Consider the following 26514-nt stretch of genomic DNA (forward strand, 5'->3'; position numbering starts at 1 on the left):
AAGAAGCTCCATCAGGGCCTTCAGCTCTTCCAGGAGCTCATTCCGCGAGGTAGGGGCCAGGACCGAAAAGGCCCTGGCCTTGCTTAAGGCCAGACAAACCTCCTGAGGGCTGGGTATCACCAACCTGTTTGTACCCACAGAGCCCAAAGCCCTCCAGTCCCTCATACACATGTATACATAAACTCCTTTTCTGTATCCCTCCTATATTTCTATTGCACTTTTATTCCTCGTTTTAAAATTTTAAAAAATTAAACATCACAGATTGATACTGGGGGTGGCGAGGTACTTGGGCCAAAAAGCTTCCCTATGCCTGTTCTAAAACATTCTTGTGTATTACACATCTGTCTTATTATCCTTCTGTGTGAATACAAGTCTGGATCCACCCTACCCCAGCAAATCCAAACATGGCTTTAAATGACACAGTAAATCTCATAGCTTTTAGTGCAAGGTATTTATCTTCTTGCCTAACTTTAACACTCCAGTGGGTTAAAGACGCTTCACTTGGCACATTATTTTTAATTAGATTTGCCCAATTAATTCATGCAAATCATAGTTAAATCTCCTAACATGATCTGGCCCTATTCCTTCCCCCACCCACAACTGTTTCTATTGTCAAATTCACGAAAAATCACGACGCTAGCCTTTAAATTTTAAAATAAACATTGGGCAATAGGAAATGTATGGAACAGAATGATAAACTTTTCCCCTTTGAGGTATTTTTGTTTGCTTGGTTGGTTTTTAATTACAGCTTTAATTAGCACCTACAAAATTCATTCTGGGGAATTAAAAAAAAAAGTGAACCACATTTAACAGGGACTCCATCCTGGTTGGGCTTTACTTTGTGACCTGTTTTTAAAAGTCAGTGTATGTATTATGCTGATACTATGAAATACAGATCAAAATATGCTTTCAATATCATGTGAGAAAACACTTCCAAAGCTACAGCCTCATGCTGCATCAAGACAGGCAGCAGAATGAGGAAGCAGCATGAGCCGTAACACTTCAGATTGCATGTGGGTGGTAACTAGGGATGACAGCCCTATAGACTAGCGATCCCCAACCTGTGGGCCGCGGACCACATGTGATCCTTCGACTAATTGGAGGTGGGCCCCGAAGGACGCCTTCTCCCCCCCCCCGGCCCTTTACTTCATCCCCCCCGGCCCTTTACAATACACTTCGGGTGTCATTGTCTCCCATCACTCCTAGATGGGACTATCTCGTTGCAGAGAAACAAGCTCAGGGTTCCCATTGATTTGTCATTGTCCTTATGTTCATTGTTGTGGTGTGTCTGTATCTTATATTGAAGGGATGTTTAAACATTACCATAGCGATCAGAGAGCGTTAGGGCAGTGGTTGAGAGTAAAGGAGTAAACTACCCCCCCCCACCGGGCCTCAGTAAAAGGCGTTGAGTGGTCCCCGGTGAGTGGTCCCCGGCGTTGAGATAAAAAGGTTGGGGACCACTGCTATAGACCCTTCAGAATTATGTGGACTCCAGACTGCAGAGGTCAGTTCCCCTGGAGAAAATGGATGCTGAGAGGGGGGGGGCTCTATGTCGTACCCCACTGAGGTTCCTGTCCTCCCCGTCTCCCTCCATAGATCTCCAGCAGTTCCCCTACCTGGATTGATTGATTTATATTTATTTATTAGACTTCTAGCCCGCCACTCCCAAAAAGGTTCATGGTGAGTAACAATGGTCAGAATAAAATCCCGGATAAAACTCACATTAAAAATCTAGCATACCAGACCCAAAAAACGCAAGATTGGTGGCCAACTATAAGCCTCCCCCTATCCTGGTCCAGCAGCATTGCCCTTTAATTTGTGGAAATGGACCACAGGAGTGTTTCATGGCACAGGGATATCAATAATGTCACACAGTAAATAACACTCTGTTAAGCCTTAGTTGTTTTTTTCCTTCTCCAGGTTGTTAGCGAAACTAAGGTTGAGTTATTTGCCATTTAACAGCAGGTTATTAAGGGTGGGGAACTTTGAAAAATGTCAAGCCAAGCTGCACCTCTGCTCACTGCCGCCTCATTACTGTTGCGTGTGTAAACCAAGCCTTGTGTCACATACTTAGAAATAACTCTTAGTGTACTTGGCAGAGTTATTCTTGAGTAAGCATTGGGCTTGCCATTTACAAGCCCATGAGCATACTCCAAGAGAACTGTGATTAGCCTAAGGTCACCCAGCTGGCTGCATGTGGAGGAACAGGGAATCAAACCTGGTTCTCCAAATACCATATCATTAGGATTAGGAAATATCAGAAAATGCCAATATTCTCCAGTTTGGGTGAGGAGATTGGGTGAGGAGAGGGTTGCACACCCCAAGCAGGACTAAAGGAGTGATTCCAATCAACCTATCACCTATTAAAAAGCCACAACTCTTTGTAATTGTCTTAAACTACAGTTCTCTCTTGCCTGACCCTTCTCTGGGACTGTCTAAATCAGTGGTTCTCCACCTTCCTAATGCCATGACTCTTTAATACAGTTCCTCCTGTTGTGGTGACCCCCAACCATAAAATTATGCAAGGGTTCTTTCACAGATATTAAACCGAAACTGACCAATAGTGTGAAGATCCATTGTTCATGATTGCATATAATTTTTTTCCTGGGGTTTCTCAGTTCAGTTCTACGTCTTGTCCCACCATGCCACTGGTCCAGAGAGACAAATTCTCTATCTCGACCTACCCTGCAAGGCTGTTGTGTAGATGGCACCCCCCTCCAAGCTGCTTGCCCTGCCACGACCCCTGTGAAAGGGTCATTTAACCCCCAAAGGGGTCCCGACCCCCAAGTTGGGAACCACTGGTCTAAATCCAAGACAGTTTGAATTTGATTTGCTGACATCTTTAACACCCATGAAACCACTGCCGAATGCTTGCTATAACATAATACAAAGAAGCCAAATCCCTACTACAAGCCAGTATATGGATGTGTGCAGATGTATGTCTAGACGCTTGTCAGTTGTCTCTCTCTCTCTCTCTCTCTCACACACACACACACACACACACACACACACACACACACACACACACACACACACACACACACGCGCGCGCTGGTGAGAAACAGCAGTTTGGGAAAGCAATTAACAACAGACCCAACAAGGCACATCTGTCTTGCTTTAAATTTAGTCAGCTTCAAGTTTGTTTGTTTTTCCCCCCTTACTAATTCCAGCATTACCTGACTGTAGTTCAAACCGAAGGTAAATCAAGTCCCCAAAGACATAACAATATATTATACCAAAACCCCAGATGTGAACGATTTATGAGGAAATAAATCCTGTTGAATTCCGTGGGACTCCGCAGGCATAGCTGAGATGCCCCAGAAGCTAAATCAGTCCCAAGTGATCTTGTCTTCTGTGGGTTGGGAGAATGCCATTTCCATTCAGAGATGAGATTGAGAAGCAGATTCCGTACATGATTTAAGATTTATTTACTTAGATCAGCCTTCCTCACATTTTTTTTACCACTGAGAAACCCCAGAAGTGGTCCAATCTATGTAGAATGTGGTTGGGAAGCAGAGCTGTGGACACGCCCACCTGGGGCTCTGCCCCTTCCTACCCCATCCAAGCCCATCACTTGCCATTTTGGGTGGGCCGACATGACCATATGTCACCCGATACATATTTAATCAATTTTATATATATACACACATAGAAATTAATTAACTCCCACCCATTCAGGAAACCCTTCCAATGCCATCAAGAGACCCCAGAGTTTCATGGGAAATACCTGGAGACTTTGGGGTAGGGGTAGGATTCGGAAGCACCTCAGTGGAATATAATGTTATGGAGCCTGCAGGGTGGCCAAACCGTGGCTCTCAGGATATCCATGGACTACAGTGACCATGAGCCTCTTCCTGCATGGCCAGTTAGCAGGGGCTCATGGTCACTGTAGTCCATGGACTTCTGGAGAGCCACAGTTTGCCCACCCCTGCTCCAGGGGAACTGATCTTTGTTGTCTGCTATAATTCCAGAGGATCCCCAGGACCCCACCAGGTCCCACCTGAGGATTGGCATCCCTACAGGGTAGTGGAGGACTGCTCTCCCTTGTTTGGTCCAGAGAGCTGGGATTTGATGGAGCTGTGATGAAATCCAAGTCACTGAACCCTGGAAAGTGATTTTGCCCAGCCTCGGTTTAAGTAGATCTTTTGTTTAATTAACCCTGGTGTCAGTGAAACAGGCTTTCTTCCCCACCAGACGTACTGAGTGGGCCACTGTGGGATGCTGAACTAGGCAGATCGCAGCCAGATCTCCTAAAGTGGGAAGACTATTCTTTTATCTCATGAGTGAAGTGGGGGGGAGGGGAGGGTTGCCTCATCTCTTACTGACTGCAGATTCAGAACCAGGCTGTCTCATTTATTCCTAATGAATAGAATGCAAAGGATCTGCTCTTTGATAAGTAGTTCTGGCTGCCATTTGGCTGCCAGCTACAGACTGCAGCTGGAACACGGAAGAGCCAAGTCCATCCCACTTGTCTCAGGGTTGGAACCCAGGGAGGCAACGACACACACACCCCCGGCACGGTCTTCACCTAAAGGGGAGGGGGATTCCCTGCACAATTTCCCAGAGCCAGGCTTCCGCTGGTCCTCCTGTGCCCTCTAGTGACTGGCCACTCAAAAAGCAGCTGCCGGCAAGTGTCCCTCGCCTCTCTCGGAATGAATCTTCTCACTTTTACTTTGTCATTGTTCAGCCCTCTTCGCGAAGGCTGTGCTCTGCATTTTAAACCTGGCAGTCTTTTGAAAATGCAAACACAGGATTTGGTTTGCCTTCTCCCCCTCCACTTCCGTGGCCGCCCAGGCAGAAAACCCAATGCAAGCCTATTTTCCACAAGGAGCACGGAGGCGGGACGGGGTGGCTGATCCATCGAGAACTTTAAAGCACCCTGAGCAAATGAAGCCATCTCCTACCACTGCAATGCCAGGGGAAGAAACATCACCTGGACGAACACCTGCAAAACAGATTACATTGTGATGAATTAGAGCAGGGGTAGTCAACCTGTGGTCCTCCAGATGTCCATGGACTACAATCCCCATGAGCCCCTGCCAGCAAACGCTGGCAGGGGGTCAATGGGAATTGTAGTCCATGGACATCTGGAGGACCACAGGTTGACTACCCCTGAATTAGAGTTTCCACTTTTCAGCTCTTTGAGAGCAGCACAACAGGCAGGAATGCAATTGTCTGATGCCGACATGCCCCGAAAGGCTTTGCCTAGAGAATCTGAGCCTGTTATGGATGTGTTCACATATCAACACATCCATCTTGCCTTCTACCAGGTCCGACCACTGGCTCACCCCATTGACTATTGCCTACCCTGACCAGTGGTAGCTTTCTTGGCAGAGAAAGGTCTTTCCCCAGCACATTCCACTTGAGATCATTTGAGGGGCCAGCGTGGTGGAGTGGTTAAGAGCCAGCAGCCTCTAATCTGGAGAACCGGGTTTGATTCCCCGCTCCTCCACATGCAGCCAGCTGAGTGACCTTGGTCCAGTCAGAGCTCTCTCAACCTCACCTACCTCAGAGGGTGTCTGTTGTGGGGAGAGAAAGGGAAGGCAATCATAAGCCTCTTTGAGACTCCCCCAGGTCATGAAAAACAGGATATAAAAACCAACTCTTCTTCTAACTGGAGATGCCAGGAATTGAATCTGGCGCGTTCTGCATATGAAGCAGATGCTCTGCTACGGAGGCCACACCCTCCCCCCATTATCTATGACTCCTTCCACTGGCTCTTTCCAGGGTCTATCTGAATCCGGACCTTGGCGCTCTGCCTCTGAGCTCCAGCCTTTGTGAGCAAGCTCTGAGCTTCAGAGGGGAAGGCAGCGGCAAAATTAAAATTCCACAGAAGCGCTATCACAGTTTCTAAATTACAGGGGGTGGAGATGGTATTTTTGGAATTCTGATTTGGCCATTCTGTTCACCCACCGGCGCTGTTGGCCCCCTTCATTCTTCGAAGACAACACAGCGATAACAAGTACAGTGTTCTTAAAATACAGGACATAAATACAGGTTTAGCTGCTCGTTTGAAAAGTCCGCTTGATGAGGGAACGGCTGGGTCAAGTCCTGTAGTCTTGGTTACAGGGCCGTGATTAATGGGAGATGCAAAACTGTAATAATAATAGCCCGATGGACCTATGCACGTTTCAGTGAATAACCCAATTCCCAGACCCAGCATCTTATCCATCACCCGCCCGCCCACGTCCTGGCAGTGGCAAATCACTGCTGAAAGTTTTGCAGCCCGCAGTGGCCAATTGCCGCAGGCTGGACGGAAGCATTCTCATAGCCTCTGAAAGGACCCCTCAGCATCACTGCTCAGATCTGTCTGCCCACACATCCAGGGCACACGGAAGTTTCCCCGTGCGGTCCCAGATGTTAGGGGGAAAGTTAAACGGCCTCACCCATCCCAAAAGGACAGTAACCTGAATGGCCTGAAAAGCATTCCAAGATTTGCTTACACACTACTGTTAGTTTGTAAAAATCTCATTTTACTGGAGAGCTTCGATATGCAGGACTTTGTGGGGAGGGGCACAAGACCATTCCAGTGTCAGCCCAGCTCTTGGCTAACCTTCACTGTAAATAGAACAGCTGCTTGTGGCAGAGCACAGCTGGAATGATTGCCCAACACCCTATCCGCATCAGAGCCCATGGTTTCCATGCTGCTGCTGCTGCTGCTGCTGCTGCTGCTGCTGCTGCTGCTGGTGGGAAAGGTCATCCAGTCACAGCGAACTTATGTTAACCCCATGGGGCTTTCGAGGAAAGAGATGTTCAGAGGTCGCTTGCCATTGCCCGCTTCTGTGTGGTGATGGTGATGTCCCTTGGAGCAGGGGTAGTCAACCTGTGGTCCTCCAGATGTTCATGGACTACAATTCCCATGAGCCCCTGCCAGCAAACGCTGGCAGGGGTTCATGGGAATTGTAGTCCATGAATATCTGGAGGACCACAGGTTGACTACCCCTGCCTTGGAGGTCTCCCATCCAAATACTATCCAGGGCTGACCCTGTTTAGCTTTCATGATGGGCTGAGGGAGCTCTAACAGAATTGCTCTGCAAGAATAGCTCTAACAGATTCTTGTATCACAGATCCTCTTTGAACTGTATCCAGATTTCTTTCTTTTAAAGCATATATTTTTAACTCCAGTGTCTGGAGAGCTAGATACAGATACAGAGCTAGATCTAGCAGATCCCTTCTACTAATGGAAGTGCTTTCTTCCGGCTGAGAGAGCCTTCACCTGGGGCAAGATGCTCATCTGAGTGCCTTGTGATGAGAGAAGCTTCCTTCTGCTGGAGGAATGCCAGCATGGCATAGTGGACAGAGGCCAGGCTGTTGGAAGACCTGTAGTGTGCATGATTCGAAAGCATATGAAGAATATCCTACAGGGGGCATCAGAGGAGATATGTATTCAGCATAGTTAGAATAGGAAATTCCTGATGTTTTTCAAATAATCTCCTCCAGCATCCTGATTGGGCCAATTGGAGACTTTCTGCTCCTTTCAACACACCTCCTCCCTGCTTGCCTCCAGAAGACAACATACTGAACGGAGACAACAGAATAGTTAGTAAGGCCTGTCTCCCCTCTTTCTGTGCTAGATTTGTTTCTCTTCTTAATGTAACTCTTTTATTCTTTTAAGTAACCTGGTGCTTTGCATTCTTGCATATTTAAATACTGCTAATAAGGACAAGGATCCTGAGAGAGCTGAGTTCAAATCCTCACTTCCACCATGGAAGTTTATTGGGTCACTTCGGGCCTGTCATAAACTCTCACCCTGGTCTACCTTACGAGGTGGCTGTTGTGAGAAAATGGGGGGTGGAGAGCAATATTCTAAGCCACTTTACATCCCAAGTGGGGAGAAAAATGAGTTATAAATAAATACACACAAATAATCTCTTCCAGCAGATAATCTCCTCCCGAACAGAGCTGTGAGATCCATTATTCAGCCCTACCCATCACTTTGTGTTCCTCCAAGAAATTCAGGACTGTCTCTGATATAGGCTGGGGTGTTCAGGTGCCTTGCCCAAACCCACCCCAGTGAACCACACAGCCAAATGGCGATTTGAACTTTTCTCTTCTTCATCAATGCCTCAAATTAGTAGATAGGCTTGAAGATCTGTGTATACTGGGTAGGGTTGCCAGCTCAGGGATGGGTAATACCTGGAGATTAGGGTGGGGGGAGCCAGTGGGTGGGATTTGGGACAGGGAGGGATGTCAGTGGAGTGTAATGCTATGGAGTCTGCCCTCCAAAGCAGCCACGTTCTCCAGGGGAACTGATCTCTGTCACCTGGAAAAGAGCTGTAAAACCAGGGAGATCCCCAAGTCCCACCTGGCGATCCTACAACTCTGTTCAGGCAAATACAGAGACTGCGACCAGCTGAAGGACAATTTCTCTGGAAGAAGGTTTCACCCTCAGGGGAGTGGAGCTGATAGGGCCCGACCCAGCCTCAGGTGCAGTCTCCAGGAACAGCACTGGCACATCAGTGTCCGAGCATCCCCCCACACTCTAGGAAAAAGGATCAAGGCCTTCAACACTCCGGCTCCCAGTCAACTCAGCCATTAGATTAGTGACGGGACTAACGTTCTGTAACTGCGGCTGTTCACAAACACAGGCGCCTCACACAGGTCTGGCCGCTTGCTGATTCCCATCCATCCACACAAGCTTCATACGAGTTCCAGCCTATGAGCATGGTCTTGGTTGCCCCAGCTTGACACAGCAGACCAAGCCAGCAGGACTCGATACTTGCTACGTGAGCAGTGGCCAAGAGATGCAGCTGCTCAAGGGTCAAATCCTGGGTTTCCTGCTTATGCCTGAAGAGAGGGCAAGACTGCGCCTTCACTCACCTGGGGCACGCAAAGAAAGCCACATGAACATTGTCCTCATGAGCTCTGCATGCATTCTCTGACTTAGGTATTACAATTCTCCCTGCCATCAAATGTAGAATATAGAGGCAGATTTTTACCATCCATTCTCTTTATGTACTGCCTGCTGCTAAATGCTACAGTCGATTTCTCATGATAGGAGCCACAATTAAGGTATAAACACTCTGCGAACCGGGAAGCCCTGCTTGCACTTTAGGGAAATCCACAGGTAGCAAGTATAGCCATACTGTGAGTTTAGACCCGTGAACCTATCTCCCCCCCCCCCCCAGCTCCCATACTGCCACTGAGATCGGAAGCCGTATCTACATGAATTACAGCCAATCAAGACTTACAATAGCTTTGCTTTAGGCCACAGCATACTTGTCTGCACGTTCCACAGAACAGGGGACCAATGTAAATCCACTGCGTATTCATAGTTTCGGCAGCTACAGGTTGGAGAATCCCTGGAGGTTTGGAGGTATGGCCCGGGAGGGAGAGTTTTGAGGAGGGGATATACTTCAGTGGGATCTGTTACAGGCTGCCCTCCAAAGTGGCCGTTTTCTCCAGGGGAGCTGATCTCTCTGGAAAGCAGCTATAATTCCAGAATGCCAGGCTCCACCTGGAGGATGGCAACCATATGCATTCAAGCTGCAGCTCCACCATATTGCTGGGGCAATGAGAAGTCATGGTGAGCCAAGTTTGCCAGTGGCCGAGGGGAAATATGACCAGAGTTGTCACTATGCCTTTGGATTTGCAGAAATAAGCTGCAAGGGAAAAGTGGCACATATTATCACTGCCCAACAACTGCGATAGGCATAACTGTGTGGGGCAGCTTAGAAGTTAGCAACTCCAGTACGGAGCTACACAATGCCTTTTACGAGAGACTATTTCTCACACACCGGACAGTGTAGTCTACCGAAATGTATCATGACAGTGATCCCAGCTGGCATTTCTAGATGTATGAAAGCCACCCCATTGGCTAGATGGCCTTAACTATACATGTTGTGTATGTTTTCAGTGAACATGATTCATGGGGGCTGGCAGAGAAACTTCCACCCTAGGGGGGAAGAATCACTTACTAAGTTCTCTGTCTTTTTCTCTCCCAAGGATTGCTTCCACAGTCCAGAATGAAAGCACGTCTTCATTTTGAACGACTATCCAACGACCATCCGTCTCCCCAGAACTGAACTTCCACCACCAAGAACAGCCTTCCAGGATTCCAGCAAGGATCTCTATATTTCCACAAACCTTTCTCCTGTCTGCCCAGACCCAGGAATAGGCTCAACGGGTTGATAATTCATTTAATCGATGCTATGTTGATGGTGTGGAAGACATTTCTAACACCTCACACAGAATTAGCCTCCGTCCTGTCTAACAAACTATGGCAGAAATCCTGATGTCTGGGAAGGCAAAGAATCTCTTGCTACTATGCGCAAAGGCACAGGTTCTGTGCTGAGATATATCTCCATTTAGAAATGTGGATCCCTATAGTACTACTACACAGGATCATCATTGTTCCTTTAAAAGCATTGTCGAAAATACACTGAACAAAACAAGATGCGTCTATATGCTCAGACTTGCACAGCACAATCCATGTTTACTTAGACGAAAGGAATTGCTAAGGTGATCCCTTATGATTAGCTACAATTAGAGCAATTTCCAGTACGATGCTGTGCTTCTGAGATGGTTTGCAACTACACTCCGTAGGATCACTCCATCCTATATGACAGGGGTAGTCAAACTGCAGCCCTCCAGATGTCCATGGGCTACAATTCTCATGAGCCCCTGCCAGCAAATGGGCTCCTGGGAATTGAAGTCCATGGACACCTGGAGGGCCGCAGTTTGACTACCCTTCTATATGAGTTCTACTTGACACTTCAGGTATCATGCCAAATTGTTTTTCTCTGTTCAACAGCTACAGCTTTCCCTTTTCTAACTCGTGATTGGACGATGACAAGATTGACGCACCGCAGCCAAAAGGGTCAAATCGACAGTGTGTCATGTGACAGAATTCCAAGACGCTTCGTTAAATGTTCAGTGGATTGATTAGAATTCCACAGCAATGCTAAGCAGATTGCATCTTTCCATTGGTCAAGGAGCTTAGAAGGGTGTCACTCTGTTTCGGACGGCACTATTCCCTGCCACCACAGCCATGAGTCTCACATGCCCAAGCAAGCCCGGCCCCAGATCTTGGAAGCTAAGCAGGGCTGAGCATGGCTAGTATTTGGATGGGAGACCTCCAAGGATTGGAAGGTAGTTCCTCCCAGGAACACTAGGGGTCATGACACAGAGGCAGGGAATGGCAAACCACCTTTGAACATCCCTGGCCTGGCTGCCAAACAATCCTCGGATCTCACAGCTACACTACACACACGCCGTACGATAAATAAATAGTTCTAAACCACTTGCTCAAAATCCAATACCAATTCACATCAAGTGAAAACCCACTAAACCCAATAAAATCAAAGGGCTTGAGAACTCACTGCCCTGTATAAAACTGCAACTATCGTGGACTACCAAAGATTCTGTTGCAATAGTGAGTTTTGCATCAGGCAGGATCAGTATGGCCATCCAAGCATGCACATTTCCTCCATGGGACAGCAATGTTAACTGTTTCATGAGTAACTCTGACTGCTTTGTCTGTAGCTTTTGAAGCGAGAGCCCTTTGAACAAATCCAGGGTTTTTTGTTTTTATTTTTGCAATAACCTGGCATTCGGAGAAGCAGTTCTGGCACAGAGTTGTTTAATCCAGTTCGTGCAGCACATTTCAGGGCAAAGACATAACGAGCCGCAGATATTACCTTGTGATCCTTAAACACGAGGTTCCCCCTGTGGATTTTAAAGCAGGATCTGCTTTAGAAAGACAGACAATAGGCCCACTCTGCTCCCAAATAATAGCTACCTTTTCTTTAGAGCCCTAACGTCAAATCCATACAAACCACGAGATGTGCCTTAATAAGAGCATTGTGTGCGCTGGGGTTTAACCTACCATGCCTAAAATTAATCACGTGGTTTGCTTTCTCTCGGGTAGGCAAAACAACATTTTTCAAAGAAAGACTACCCACGATTCTTGCATTGTCACGCCGCACACTTTACACTGTCCTGAAGCTAATGTGGAACCAACAATAAAGAGTCGTGGATGCAGGGAACACAAATGGATGTTGACACTTAATTCCTCTTTCCGCTACAATGCAATGAACTACAAGAACTGGAAGTTACCAAGAATATGTGCAAGCAAAGGAAGTGAGGAGGGGAGACATCACCAGTCTATCTGTAGAGGAAGTGGATATTTCACCCATTAACACCAAGAACTGGTATATCAATTCTTTGGAACTTTCAAGATATCCTGGTGTGGCCAGCCTATTAGAACCATATTTATTGGGCAGTAAAATGAGCGGGTCTGGAGCTGTCCAGGGTTCTGAAAGGGAGAAATCAGAGCAACTCCAAGAACAAGGCCTTGAACCTCATGAAGGGTTTAGCTGTAAACTTTCACATCACCTGTGCTGTGTGTTGCAATGTAAGTGGACCACATCCTGGTGCTGTTACCTAGGGGAGAGAGCCAAGCAAAGTATGGGAGCATGGAAGTAGCTGTTCTGACATCGTGATCCCACATATGCTTGCCCCAAAGAAGCATCCATCTGAAATGAACTGGACTTCTCTTTGAGTAAGTACGGTTGGGATCTCAGGTTTTGCTTTGGGCTGCAGTGTGGATTTGCTTTGCACGGAGCGATTCTAGTCTAAGCTCACCGAAATGGCACAGATTTGGCACACGGATGCACTGTTATGCTGCAAGCTGCTGCTCTTGTCCCGAGGAGCAAGTCCCACGGAATTTACTTCTGAGCAAATGTGAACTGCTGGTCAGGCCTAATGACATAGGAGGCAAGCTTTTCTCTGCTCTTAACGCCACTTGCATGGTGATCTCATAAACCAAAAGGGGGAATCCTTATCTAATGCTTCATCTGTAAAGGTGGATGCAATATGAGGCTACCTTTCCCCCTTATTGGTCCCCTTCCATCTGCAGGACCAAAACACAGCATGATCTATCAAAAGCAGAACACCAGTGTAGTGTCAGGGCTAGAGTGTCAGAGCAGAAACTGGGAGAGACAGTCGGGGTGGAATCCATTCTCAGGAAAGCTCAGTGGGTGACCTAGGGTCAGTGACATACTCTACCTTGGAGAAGAGAATGACTGTAAGTCACTGTGGATTCCCCATTGGGAGAAAGGCAGGATATAAATGAAGTCAGTCAGATAAATAAAGGAGGGGGGGAGTTGCTGAGCCAGGACGGAGAAGTCGTTAAAAGCAACGGATTCTAATCTGGGAGATGTGCAGCCAACTGGGCGACCTTGGGCCAGTCACAGGGCTCTCAGAGAGCAATTTTGTTAGAGCTCTCTCAGACCTACCTACCTCGCTGGGTGTCTGTTGTAGGGAGAAGAAGAGAAAGGTGTTTGTATGTGGTTGGGGTCTCCTTTGGGTACTGAAAAAGGGTTAAAAAAACACCTCCTCTTCTTCTCTGGAAGCTAACAGCAGCCTTCTTGGCTCAGACGCAAAGCTGACCTTGCCCTCCTCCCTGCTTCCAACCACAGCCCATTCTTAAACATGTAGCACAGGTAACCCCCCAGTCCTGATAGAGACCATCCGTGTTCAGAGGCAAGAGGATTATGCCCAGATTGTTCAAAATATATGCCAGTGTAATCTCATTAGTTGGAAGGTTCCCCCAAAGGGTGCACAGCCCTGCAGCCCACGGTGGCCGTGCTGAAGAGACGACTCAGAGGCCAGCTCCATTGAACGAGATGTATTTTTGGATCGGGGTATTATTTCAAAGTGTCTGTAAAGAGATTTTCCCCCTCTTCCTGCACAAAATGCAGTTGAAGCAGCAATCCTACACCCCTGGGAGGGAAGCCTCAGAACACCGTGGGAGAGCAGTCTGATTGGAACATGACACTGGCCACGGGAGGAAAACTCCACAGTATTCTGTGCAATGGGGTCTCATCATTAGTCGCCATGGTTGTCGTGGAGCCTGGCAAGCTCATCACAAAGGCAGAAGCACAAAGCGATCCAGTTTAAATAAGGGATTGGCTTAACAGAGCACTGCACAGGGAACCATTTTTCTTACAGGCTGGGGCTTCATATTGAATTGGGTTTTCTACATAAGTACAAGGCTACCCCACTGTTCTTAGAATCAGTTTTTCTCTTTGTCAGTTTCTACATCCTCTGGCAGGGAGTTCCAAAGATCACCAGCTGCTGCACATCCGATTTTCAAGTCCCTGTAAGGCTTCTGGATATGGTAAATTCTTCCTCTCTCTACAACTTCCTCACTATCTTCAGCTGGACTTTTTATTTTATTTTTTTGCCTCTGATCAAACAACACATACGATGTGATCTTAAATGGCATGCATGGTCCTTATTGTCCCCTTTTTTGGTACCTGTGACTATTGTCCAAGACTAACAGTGCAGCCTATGCAAGCATTTGACTTCACGAGAACTCTTCACTAAGCTGATGCAGTTCTGGTCAAGTCTAAACATTGCACACTGTTTTGTGTCATTTCAGTTGGCTCCCATTAAAGGGATCATGTAGCCAGCGGTTGTGGTTTTGGCTTCGAAGCAGCACAACTGCAAACAACTTCTTTCTACCGTTAACTACTAATTGTTGCAGATGAAAGGGAGGACACGCATTTCAAGCCACTAAAACGTAGGACGCAACATGTATCCTCCATCGTAATTCCACAAAACCCCAGTTTTGCCGTATCACTTTGTTTGGAGACATGCTCCCAGCATCCCTGGCCTCTGATGCCCAATCTAAGTAGGAGAAAACAGACAAGCAGCTGCCCATCTCTTCTGTGCAGGCAGGGAGAAAGCATTGGTCCGGGCACTTCACCTCCCTGCCTAACCCCTGGAGACTCAAGGGTGAGCACCAAGGCTCAATCCAGGATTCTTTTTCCTCTTCGGTACCTGGAGCAAAACTTTCGGGACATTTACAGGTGACACTGAAGGCTTCCATCCTGCTCCTACTTACTTGAAAGCAACTCCCATTGTACTCAGTACAATTTACTCTGTAGTGAACACAGCTATGCTCATGCTTTGCAAAGGACATATGAGACTCTCGCACAGCTTGTGCACAGCGCATTAATGGGGGATAATACAAGAAAAGCCAAACATTTGACTCCCATCAGTTTGCACCAAAATTCAATAATAGAAGTCTAATAAATAAATAATCATGTCAAAATGCAGTTAATCAAGGGAAATCTGTAATTCCATGTGCAGATAGCTGAGTTTTCTTCAGGAACTGAAAACTGAGATCTTTGTGTGATTCTTGTCAGAACTATTTTTCCCCCTTTCAGCTGTATTGCTTGTTCATCCGACTGACCCTTCGGTTACACCTAATAAGCGCTCCATTTTAGGCTTATCAGAGCCATTCATAACAGTTAACAGCACCCACCCACCCACCCACCCTGCGCTCTCCTTTTAGCTGCTCCTGACATGTACTTACAATCTTCTTATTGTCCTACGGCTATTACGCAAACACAGTAAATGTTTTAGGTAGCTTTTGATTTATGCATGAGCTGTTCTCCCGAGAGCATGTCAACACTTTATTTTAATACTAGGAATGAATTAATGCCAGGTAAAAGGACACCACGCCAATCTTTTCAGGAATCACATCAGTAACTGAATAGGGCCCAAGACAAAACAATCTTCTTCTTCACACACTTTCCCCTCTTCCCTTCTGGCAAGCGTTCTTATTCCGTGCAATAAATGAGAAAGAAAATACACTCTTTTCGGTGACAGGGACCATCCCCACCAGCCAACAAACTAGATTAAAACTGAGGCATAGCACATGAGCCAAATGTGCAATCCCATGCATTGGAACCCTCTTTTCACCCCTGCTCCACAACAAACCGCCCCTGGCACCAGTCAGGATTGCCCCCCAAACCCTCCGAATTCTTTTCAGGATGATCAGAGCTCTGCTGGGAAAGGGAAGGACCGATAGCTGCATTTCCCAAGTGATGGTTGGGAGTTCCTGAAGGCAGATGGTCAGGAGCCCTGGAGCGGCAGGGACTGAGCAGAACCCAGCAAGTGAGTTCGGAAGGTTCTTCGGGGGAGAGGGGGGCACCTCCAGGACAGAAGGAGAGCTCCGTATGGGAGGCGGGCTCTTTCCGCTGCCCAGTGGGCAAAGTGCCCCAAAGAAGAAGAGGAAAGAGTCTCCCCCTTCAAGGAGTCAAGGCGGGAGCGAAATATTTTAAGAGAACCCCACAAATACAAATTTCCCTCCCCCCCCCCCCAATGAGCCTCGCCGACGGGGGCGCTCCCTGCGATCCCTGGTCTTCTTTCCACTCCAACTCCCCACCTGGCCCCACACCCCTTTGTAACCCCCGGGGGTAAAGTGGGAGCAGCTCAGCGGAGAGAACGGAGGAGGAGCGGGATATCGCTCGGGCGTGCAGAAAGCCGGCGGCCCCTCGCCCTTCCCGTCCCAGTGCGCGCAGTCCTGGCAGGCAGGCAGGGAGGGAGTCCCGCGATGCGCCGCTCCCAAATGGACCGCGGGGCGTCCCGGAGAGCCCTACTAGCTGGGACGGCGCCCCCTCCTCTGCCGGGGACCCCCAGCCGCCCCCTCCGCAGTCCCGTGCAAACTTCCTTTCCGGCTTTCCGGGGAGGAGAGGGCGGCGAAAGGCAGAAGCCCCCTCCCCAACCGCCTCCCGGTCCGGAGCTGCCCTTCCCGCCAGCCCCCTTACCTGAGCCACGGCGGGGTTGGGTGGGGTGGGCGCGCCCGGCAGTGGGGCGGCGGCGGCGGCGCGGACGCCTGGCCGGGCTCTGGGCGAGCCTCCCTCCTGCCGGCTAGTTGGGGAAGTGCGGCGGGCAGGAGAGGCGCTTCGTTCATCCCACTGGACAGCCCGGCTCCATCTCCCGCGCCGGGGAACCCTCCTCTCCGCGCTCCTGCCAGGCGGGCTGCGCTGCGCTGGGCTGGGCTGGGCTGGGCTGGCCGGGCAAAGGAGGCGGCGGCTCCGGTCCACGCGCGGCGGAATCCCCCCTCCCCTCCCCTCCCCACCTCTCCTCCTCCTCCTTCTGAAGCGCTCCGGGGGAGGCGGCAGAGGAGTAGTCCCCCCGCGCGCCCCCTGGAGGTTCCCGGCAGGACTGCAGCGCCACCGGAGGCGGGGGAGGGGGGGGACACGCGCTCCCCTCGCAGCCCAACAGACCAGGCCGAATCAAAGGGACTTATCGCGAATCAGAGGGACTTAAGAATTCAGCCTGTTTGATGGAGAAGGTGGGGTGCCCCCCCCTCCCTGAATGGCTGTTTAATTCGTGCCCTTCCGCACACGTGGGCTAATGCGTTTCGATGTGCTTTTGAAGCAGATTTTCCTGTTTTGCACAGGAAGATCCAGCTGAAAAAGCACATTGGAAATGCATTATAGCACCTGTGCAGATTGACTGGGGATCCCACTGCGTCTGCCCTGTGTGTAATACTCCAAGGCAAGGGGGTGGACAGAAACCTGGCTGACGGGTTTTCATTGAGTCTTTTCTGCTCCCACCTTTTCTTCCGCACTAATGTCGGAATTGCCACCAAGCTTCACTCTGGGCCTATCAAAATTCAGAGATTTTAAAAAGTAGTGAACCCCTGGTACTGTGTGGGAAGTCATTGTTATGGGTGGGGAGTTTGAGGAGGGTACTTTGGAGACTGTGTGCCGACTTGTTACTTAAAGAGCCAACAGGGATCGCCAGTTTCTGCCAAGTTCGAATCTCGGTTCTGCCATGAAATTCCCTGAGTGATATCAGGGCTAATCAGCTTAACTTATTTCTTAGAGTTGCAGCTACCATGTGAAAATGTGAGCGATATACCCTCTAACCTGAGCTGCTTGGAGGAATGTGGGCTTAGGATAGGTTTGCCAGCTCTGGGTTGGAAAATCGCTGGGAATTTGGAGGAGAAGCCTGGGGAAGGCGAGATTTTTGGAGGGGGGGGGGGATTTCAATGGGACAGAAAGCCATCAAGCTCTTCCCCCACCTCCAAAGCAGCAATTTTTTTCTGGGGAACTGATCTCTGTCCTCTGGAGATCACATGATCCCAGAAGGTGACCAGATCCCACCTAGAGGTTGGTGGTCCTAGCTAAATGTCCTAGATCAGGGGTAGTCAACCTGTGGTCCTCCAGATGTCCATGGACAACAATTCCCAAATGACCCTGCCAGCAAATGCTGGCAGGGACTCATGGGAATTGTAGTCCATGAACATCTGGAGGACCACAGATTGACTACCCCTGCCCTAGATGAGTAGACGATGGGGGGACGACGACAACAATCTATCCCAAACATCTTTGAAGAAGGGTTAAAAGGCTACTAAAAAGGCTACATTCTGGCAGTGGAGCTTTGACTTCTGAAGGACTTCTGAAGGAGCTTTGACTTCTGAAAGTTTAGACCCTAGGAATCTTGTTGGGCTTTCAGGGCTTGAACCTTGCTACCCTGAACTTGATGCTTGTTATTCTACTGCAGGCTAGCGCTGCTACCTGTTAGAAACTATCCGACACCCAATATGACCAATATGGCCAGAGCGGCCTTGGTCACTTTTCTCTGCTTGCACAGTGGCAGCCACTAAAGCCCCCCAATGTTTAGGCTGGCCCTACCTTCAGGCCCACGGATAGCATCATAACAAAAATCCTGCTTCCGCACCCTCTGTGGGCCTTCTGAAGGCATCCTTGAGTGTGGGCCTCAAATAAGGCCCAATTCAGGGAGCAGGGCTCATGAAAGACTGTTTGCCATGTGAGGCTCAACAAAATGCCACAACTGTTCCCCTTACCAAAACTATAAAAAGAACAGAACTCTCACTCTGACGCTTTTTAACAGAGAGCCAAAATCTTCCACCCCTGCAGCTACTTCATTCCGCTTCATTCGTGGTCCACATTCTCCACAGCATTGTACTCTAGGTAGTTTGCTACCAGGCTGAAAACAAGAAGGGCCAGATATGAGGCCCCCTTTGTGAGTCTTCAATACATGGGGGTTAGTCAGTGTCACCAATGCCTGCCTTTTGACGCCCAGCCAAGCAAATTCTTTACAGAAAGAAGGGCGCTGAACCGCGGTGAATCATTTTGAAATCCTGGCCCTCGAAAATCAATGACTTGGCAAACCCTCACGTCAAGCATGCGCAGAGAGAGGCCTACCGTGAAGAAGCCCGCGTCCGGCTGCCGGAGCAGGCTGGTTGGTTGTCAGATGCCTTCCGTGTTGGAGCAAACAAAACAAACTGGCAACAGGGGACTTGTGATAGAGCTGACATCCCCTGCCAACCATCACTGGCTCCGTAATTAAGAGGCCATAACGACAGCCATGGAGAGGGGGTGTTGGCCTGGAAACACAAGTTAAAGGTCTGAGATCCATGGTTTCTTCTTGGTGTCCCCCCAATGCAAACCACTATTCAAAGGACTGAGCTGGTATTCTAGAAAGGGCTGGTGCTCTAATTTAGTCACAGGCCACAATAAAAACTACACTTGATGGGCGTGTTGAAGGAGCTGCAGAAAGCAGGCATCGCTTCTGACATTAATGCCAAGTTGTAGACATGCAGCCCCGCCCCCATCTACCTGCAATATCCTCTGGAAATGCCCATTCTCTGTGAATCTTCCACTCACCTCTTTCTTCTAACCATTACCTTCGATATCACGGTACCTGGTCTTTCTGATGCCTTTTTTAGAACAGCTGTGGCAACACCGCTTTTAACCACTTGTGTTCTCCCAGCAGCAAAGAGGAACGTCATATCTTGGCTTTGTATGCTGACACAGGGGTCCAAGGGTTAATAGCATAAGGGACGGCAGCGTCCTCATACTGTCCTGGCTATTCATATCTGGGGGGGGGGGAGGGAAGGATAACTAGAGCATCCTGACTAAAGAACAAGAAGCAGAGATTGATTTTACAGCACCAAAATACACAGCCTACAACTGCACATCTTATATAAGGTTATTTTCTTCCTCCTCCGGCATTCCATTTACAATCTGGACCGTAGAATTTAGTTCTGCAATACTCCCAAATGATGATCGCATACACTAGAAATTCCTAATCCGTGCATCAGGCTGTCCTTTTTGTGAGGACACACTTAAGCCGAGCAGCGTGGCCACGGATATGTGTCCGGCAACAATGTCTGAATAGTGGTGGCATCCTTTTTTGTAGCGACTGTATGCACAGAAATGGCCAGCAATAGAGGCCCAGCTTATGCTTTAACATTTTCACCTACTTGTTGCACATGAGCCTTTCTCATTGACAAACCCCTGAAACATTCTTCAGACTTCAAAAAACCCCAGAAGCAGCACGATCGTGCAGAATATGGTCGGGAAGCATAGCTGTGTGCATGTCCTTCTGAGCCCCTCCACTTCTACCCCTCTCCAGGCCCATCTTGGCCATTTTGGGAGGGGTTAGGCGGATTGACATGACCATATGTAGTCATATCACCTGATAAATGCAGACAATATTTTTTAAAAAAATATTAAAAGTTAATTACCGTATATACTCACATATAAACCAACTCACATATAAGCCGAGGCATCTAATTTGACCACAAAATCTGGGCAAACTTATTGACTCGCATATAAGCCTAGGGTGGGAAATGCTCCATCATCACAGGCTCTCCCATCCAACCTCCCCCACCCAACAAATACAGAAAAGTCAAGAAGATGAATAGCTGCTGGTTTTTGTACCCCGCTTTTCACTAACCAAAGGAGTCTCAAAGTGGCTTACAATTGCCTTTCCTTCTCTCTTCATGCCAGAGACCCTGAGAGAGCTCTGAAAGAACTTCTCTGTTAGAACAGCTCTGGAATGAGAACCAAACAGTGCCCCCCCCCCAGGCCAGCAAGCCAGAGCAGAACAACAGTACCTGAAGTTGGCAACCTAATACAACCGCTACTAAACTGGGAGAATGGACAACTCTAACTACATCTGCAGTGCCCTCCCAGAACAAAACACTGAAATAAAATACTGTAAAACTGAACACGAAAGAAAGAACTGTAAAAATCAACTTTTTAAAAGAAACACAACCCCAAGAAGAAAAGGCAAACAATGCTTCCCCTCAGATAAAAGAAGAAACACTAGGAGAAAGAAACAGTGAATCCCAAAGCACCCACAAAACCCATCCCACCCCCAGAAACCAAAATAATAGTTTGGAAGAAGTGATTAGGAAGAGAAGGGGGGGAAAGATCAGAGTCCCTCGGTCAAACTGTTGATGTCCTACAAGCTGCCAGAGCAAGCTCAGCTTACATTTGCAAAAGGCACTGCAACGACTGGCTGGCTGGAGCAGGCTTTTATTTCAATTACCATATATGCCCACATATAAGCCGAGAGGGCTTTTTCAGTGTGAAAAAAAGGTGCTGAAAAACTTGGCTTATAAACGAGTATATACAGTAACTCCCATCCATTCGGAGAAACCCTTCCTAGGCTGTCAAGAAACCCCAGAGTTTCACAAAACCCTGGTTGCCAAAGCCTGAACTAGGGAAAGCTGAATTGCTTGCATGGGCTCAGAATGGATTGTGAACATTCATTTTCAGGGACAACCACCTACAGGGATAGTATTTAGAAAGGGAGAGGCTTTTGCTCTCTGGTGTACTGACACTTTGGAAGAGTCAATGTGCGGAATTTTTTTGTATTCATTTTCATTTCAAGAGCGTGCTTCATGTTATTACTTACGTTTCACTGTTATCGCTTACATTCCTGTTTGCCTTACATTTGTTTGGATTCCCAATGGTTGCCGCAGGAAGCTTTCACATTCTCCCCTGCCCTCTTCTCAAGCCATAGCTGCAGTGGCAGTAGTTCTAGCCCTGCTAGAGTGGTGACCATTGGCCATCCAGCCAACAGATTCAGGGAGGGACTATTGCTCAGTGGAAAAGCCTTTGCTTTGCATGCAGAACAACCCAGGTTCAATCCCTGGCATCTCCATTAAAAATGACCTGTCAATAAAGGATGGGAAAGACCTTTGCCTCTGACCCTGGAGAACCACTGCCAGTCTACATAGGCAAAACGGGCATTATTGGACAGGTGGTCTGATTCAGTACAAGGCAGCTACATGTAAGTAGGAAGGAAACCTTGCTTCCTGCAGGGCCTTGATCCATCTGGTGGATTAATTAGAATCTGAGACTCTCAGGTTTGAATTCTCATTCATCCATGAAGCTTGTTTGGGCCAGTCACTTTCTCTCAGCCCAGCTTAATTCACAGAGTTGTTGTGAGGATAAAATGGGGAAAGGAGAACCATATAACCCCCCCCCCCTCAGCTCCTTGTAAGAAGGGCGGGATATGAGATAGATAGGTAGATATCAGTAGCTGTATTGTCCCTCATTGCACTCTAGGACATGTAGTCCTCAAGTTTCTCAACATCTTAACACAGGAAGTGTTGGAGAAATGAAGAGAAGAAAGGAAGTCTCCCCCCCCCAATATTCTTTAACATAATTTGTAGTGGAATAAATAAATTTGATTTGTTCCCTTATTCTCTCTGCAGCTGTGTACATTATCCAACAGAATGAAAAAAGCCTGGCCCTTCCTTCCTTCCTTCCTTCCTTCCTTCCTTCCTTCCTTCCTTCCTTCCTTCCTTCCTTCCTTCCTTCCTTCCTTCCTTCCTTCCTTCTTCCTTCCTTCCTTCCTTCCTTCCTTCCTTCCTTCCTTCCTTCCTTCCTTCCTTCCTTCCTTCCTTGTGAAAGCTACTGGACATCCCCTCATAATGCAATCCTTTGTGCCTTCATTTGAATATCTCTTGTGTACAAGAGCAGAGACCCCATGGCTTAGAAATTTGGAGAGCTGCTGCTGGCTTACTAAACTACATGGAGTGTTGGTTTGTTGGGTGTGACAAAAAGAAGCTAGTCATTCCCAGAATCATCTCCCCCTTGACTTGTCTGTCCTTCTCCTCCTGCTACAACAACACTCAAAAGAGCTCAGCTGTTCAATTTAGTTCCAAGCAGGCAAACTGAGGAAGTGAAAGACAGTGATCTGCAGAACTGGCCTGGATAGCTAGGTGCAGGGGCGATGTTTAGCGCAGCAGGCAACAAAAGCACATTAGGCACTGCCACCACCTTTGTGCTATTTCTCCTTCTGTTCTCTCATATAATTTCAGATCAATTGCTGGACTATTATCTTGTCCCAGTACCAGGCGAAGGTTTTAGCATACATGATTCCAAGGTACCGGGGGAGGGGGAAGGAAACACAGCCAAACCGGATGTGCTTTATGTTCAGAATTCTGGATGGATTTTGATTTGCCTATTCTGGGGAGAGGGGATTTCAAAATTCACTTTCTGCCCTTCTTTGCCTTATACACCAGCTTGTGAGCCAAAAAAAATGAGCAGAACTATTGAGCATGGTTGCTATTGTGGATATAAGAAACAGCCCTGAATATTTCTCTGCGGTTCTTTAAACATCGCTCTGATGTGCTCCTCACCATTTTTGACCGGTTGTTAGATTTAACTGCTGAGTCTTCATCTAGTGTTGCAGAAGAGAGCAAGTCTTCAATCTCAGCCACAGGGATGTTCGGAGTGCAAACTTTAATGGGGGGGGGGGGGGAGGACAGCAGCATCAGAAGTACCACCTTCTTCCTGTGGGTGGCATCAAAATATTCCCTGATGTGCAAAATAATGCTGAGAAAGAGAAGGAAGGAAGGAAGGAAGGAAGGAAGGAAGGAAGGAAGGAAGGAAGGAAGGAAGGAAGGAAGAAAGAAAGAAAGAAAGAAAGAAAGAAAGAAAGAAAGAAAGAAAGAAAGAAAGAAAGACAGACAGACAGACAGACAGACAGACAGACAGACAGACAGACAGACAGACAGACAGACAGAAAGAAAGAAAGAAAGAAAGAAAGAAAGAAAGAAAGAAAGATACCAGTTTTACAGTAGTCTCTTATGCTCGCACAAATTATTTTTGATTTTCAATTAAGCCAAGTCAGGCAGCTTGACTTCAGATGCTGTGCATGCACTCAGCACCTTTCTTTTTCTTCCTAGGGGGATTTGCAGAGTATATATATTCAGCATATCACTGGGAGAAAAAAACAGACAATCTGTCACAGTGTTGAAACTTCCTTTTTTTTCTTGCAAGGTGTGTTTGGTCTATTGCAGCTGCAATGCTGTAGCAGCAACTGCCTTTTTGCCTCAGTTTAACATATCAAGTTTAGCAATAATCTTACAACTGGTCAGTTTTGCTCAGGGTGTATTTTTGGGAAAGTTGTATTGACTCTCAGGTAGCCATCTAAGCAGAATGCTAGTGATGGGTCCTCGGCAATTTCTTATGGCAGCAATTGTACTGATTCTTATATTTGTCAAGATTTCACAAACATTGAAATCAGAGGAATGTACGGAAGATGAATCACATTCCACCAATGTACATGTCTGATCAGAGCAGGCATTCTCAACCAGAGTTTCGTGAAACCCTGGGGTTTCTTGACAGCCCTGGAAAAGTTTCCCGAATAGATGGGAGTTAATTAATTTTTATATATATTTTCAAAATTTGTTAAACATTTATCAGCTGATATGACCATATATGGTCATGTTGATTGACCCACCCCTCCTAAAATGGCCAATGATGGGCCTGGAGGGGTGGGAAGGGAAGGGGCCCCAGGTGGGCGTGTACAGCTATGCTTCCCAACCATCTTCTGCATGATTGCGCCACTTCTGGGAGTTCTTGAAGTCTGAAGAATGCTTCAGAGGTTTCTCAATAGTAAAAAAGTTGAGATTGGCTGGGACATATCAAGAAGGGGGTAGTACTGCTAGAGAGCATGCACCATGGATAGTCTCAGCCTGCATTGTCCTCAATAATATTTGCAAGGGTAAGAGACACGGCTCACCACTAGTCAGGCAAACAGTACTGGAATACTTGTTTCTGTTCAACCTGAGAGATCACAGAAGCCCCATGTTCAAGAGGGAAATGCAGTATGTGATGCGGTGGGCCAGACACATGTTTGCTAACCAATACCACTTGTCGGGGATGGAGGGTGCCATCACCCAGAAGAGACATCAGTTTGTTGGGGGCACTGGGGAGCAATGATCTGGCTTTTGAGCAAAACTCTATTGTAGAATTAGCTTCTAACCATAGAGTTTTGCCCAAAAAACAGAGCACCCCTGGGTCATGTTAGTGTATCATGCCATTTTTCTGGTTTGGGAGGGGCTTGGGGAGTTGAGGTGCATCCAGAAAATGGGGGACCCTTGCCCAGATCAGGAGACGTGGCAATTCTAACTCTATGACATTGTGACTGTCATGTAGTCTCTGGCTCATGCCGTATTTCCCTTGACCAAAGTACCAGCAACCCTTTGTTGCATCTAATTCTTCCAGCCCCGAAGTGTCGAGTTATAAACTGTACTGCCTGAATAAATGTCCAAGTCTACAGCACTTGTCTTAGCTCATCACTGCAACCAACAAGGGCAAGTATGGGGAAACAGAAGGTGAAGCTAAGAACCTGCTGATCTAGGCAATCCCTTCAGCTCACCTCATGGATAAGCCAGTAGAGCATCCAAAAAAAAAAAAAAACCATTTTCACCTGTGTAGTAGTAGTAGTAGTAGTAGTAGTAGTAGTAGTAGTAGTAGTAGAAGAAGAAGAAGAAGAAGAAGAAGAAGAAGAAGAAGAAGAAGAAGAAGAAGAAGAAGAAGAAGAGTTGGTTCTTATATGCCGCTTTTCCCTACCCGAAGAAGCCTCAAAGCTACTTACAGCTCCCTTCCCTTTCCTCTCCCCACAACAGACACCCTGTGAGGTAGGTGAGGCTGAGAGAGCCCTGATATTACTGCTCAGTCAGGACAACTTTATCAGTGCTGTGGCAAGCCCAAGGTCACCCAGCTGGCTGCATGTGGGGGAGTGCAGAAACAAACCCGGCTCGCCATATTAGAAGTCGGCACTCCTAACCACTACACCAACAGGTACCTTTTCCATTTTGTCCCTAAATATGTATTATTGTAATTCAAACCTTCTTTAAAAAAAACACATGTTGAAGTTTCTGCCATTCCACATTAATCTCAGGAGCCCCGTCTCAAACACCAACCATCTGCGTTGCTCCAGCCATATAAACCTGGCCTAGATTGACAAACGGAGGTTCATTTCCTATTCCCTCCTGTTCATTGACAGCAAGAGCACCTGTCCTTTGGTGCACACTTCTCTTTTTCCCAGCTGACAAACTATTTTGTTTTCATGATGAATCCAGCAATGAGAGTCTTCCCTGGCAAGGGACAGAGAGAGGTCGGATCTTCCGGTCAGCAATCATATAATTTTTTATATCACTCATCTTTTTAAAAAAGAGGTAGCTCTCAAAATATCCTAGAAGACAGAGCCATGCAGAACTGCATCCAGGACAGGAAGCTGTTCCAGTCCTCTCATCCATTTGGCAATAACAGCAGAACAAAAAACTCCCCTGAGCTGTTGCCAGTGCTTGGGGGGGGGGGGCTTGGATCCACTACCCTCCCTTTGGTGATTCACCATGAGCCTTCATTATACAGCTTTTGGCACCTATGAAAACTTACCTCTTCACCCAAGCTTTTGATATCCAATTTCCTCTGTGTGCTCTCTATATATAGAGAGAGCACACATATACACACACACACATTAGAATCATTGAGTTGGAAGGAACCTCAAGGGTCAACTCAGCCAACCCACTGCAGAATGCACAACTACCTGCCCATCCACAGTGACCCCGATGTCATGCCCAGGTGATGCTTCCCCCTCCAAGGAAATCAGAATCCCTGCCCAGTCTGGGCTGAAGGAAATTCGCCTCCC

The 26514-nt window shown here is 47.6% G+C and overlaps 1 protein-coding gene across 2 annotated transcripts in view; it reads right to left on the reverse strand.

Moving 5' to 3' along the window:
• The window catches only part of CPNE4 (copine 4), a 206356-nt gene extending 189541 nt beyond the window's left edge, over positions 1-16815 (reverse strand). Inside the window, exon 1 of one of the 2 annotated variants that reach the window (XM_077303399.1) lies at positions 16563-16815. The gene's annotated coding sequence lies outside the window, so the exon portion shown is untranslated. The remainder of the gene's footprint in view (positions 1-16562) is intronic. The other variant, XM_077303400.1, reaches the window with a different exon arrangement.
• Positions 16816-26514: the final 9699 nt, after the last annotated feature.

This window comes from Paroedura picta, chromosome 11 (genome assembly GCF_049243985.1).
Source record: "Paroedura picta isolate Pp20150507F chromosome 11, Ppicta_v3.0, whole genome shotgun sequence".
NCBI lineage: Eukaryota > Metazoa > Chordata > Lepidosauria > Squamata > Gekkonidae > Paroedura > Paroedura picta.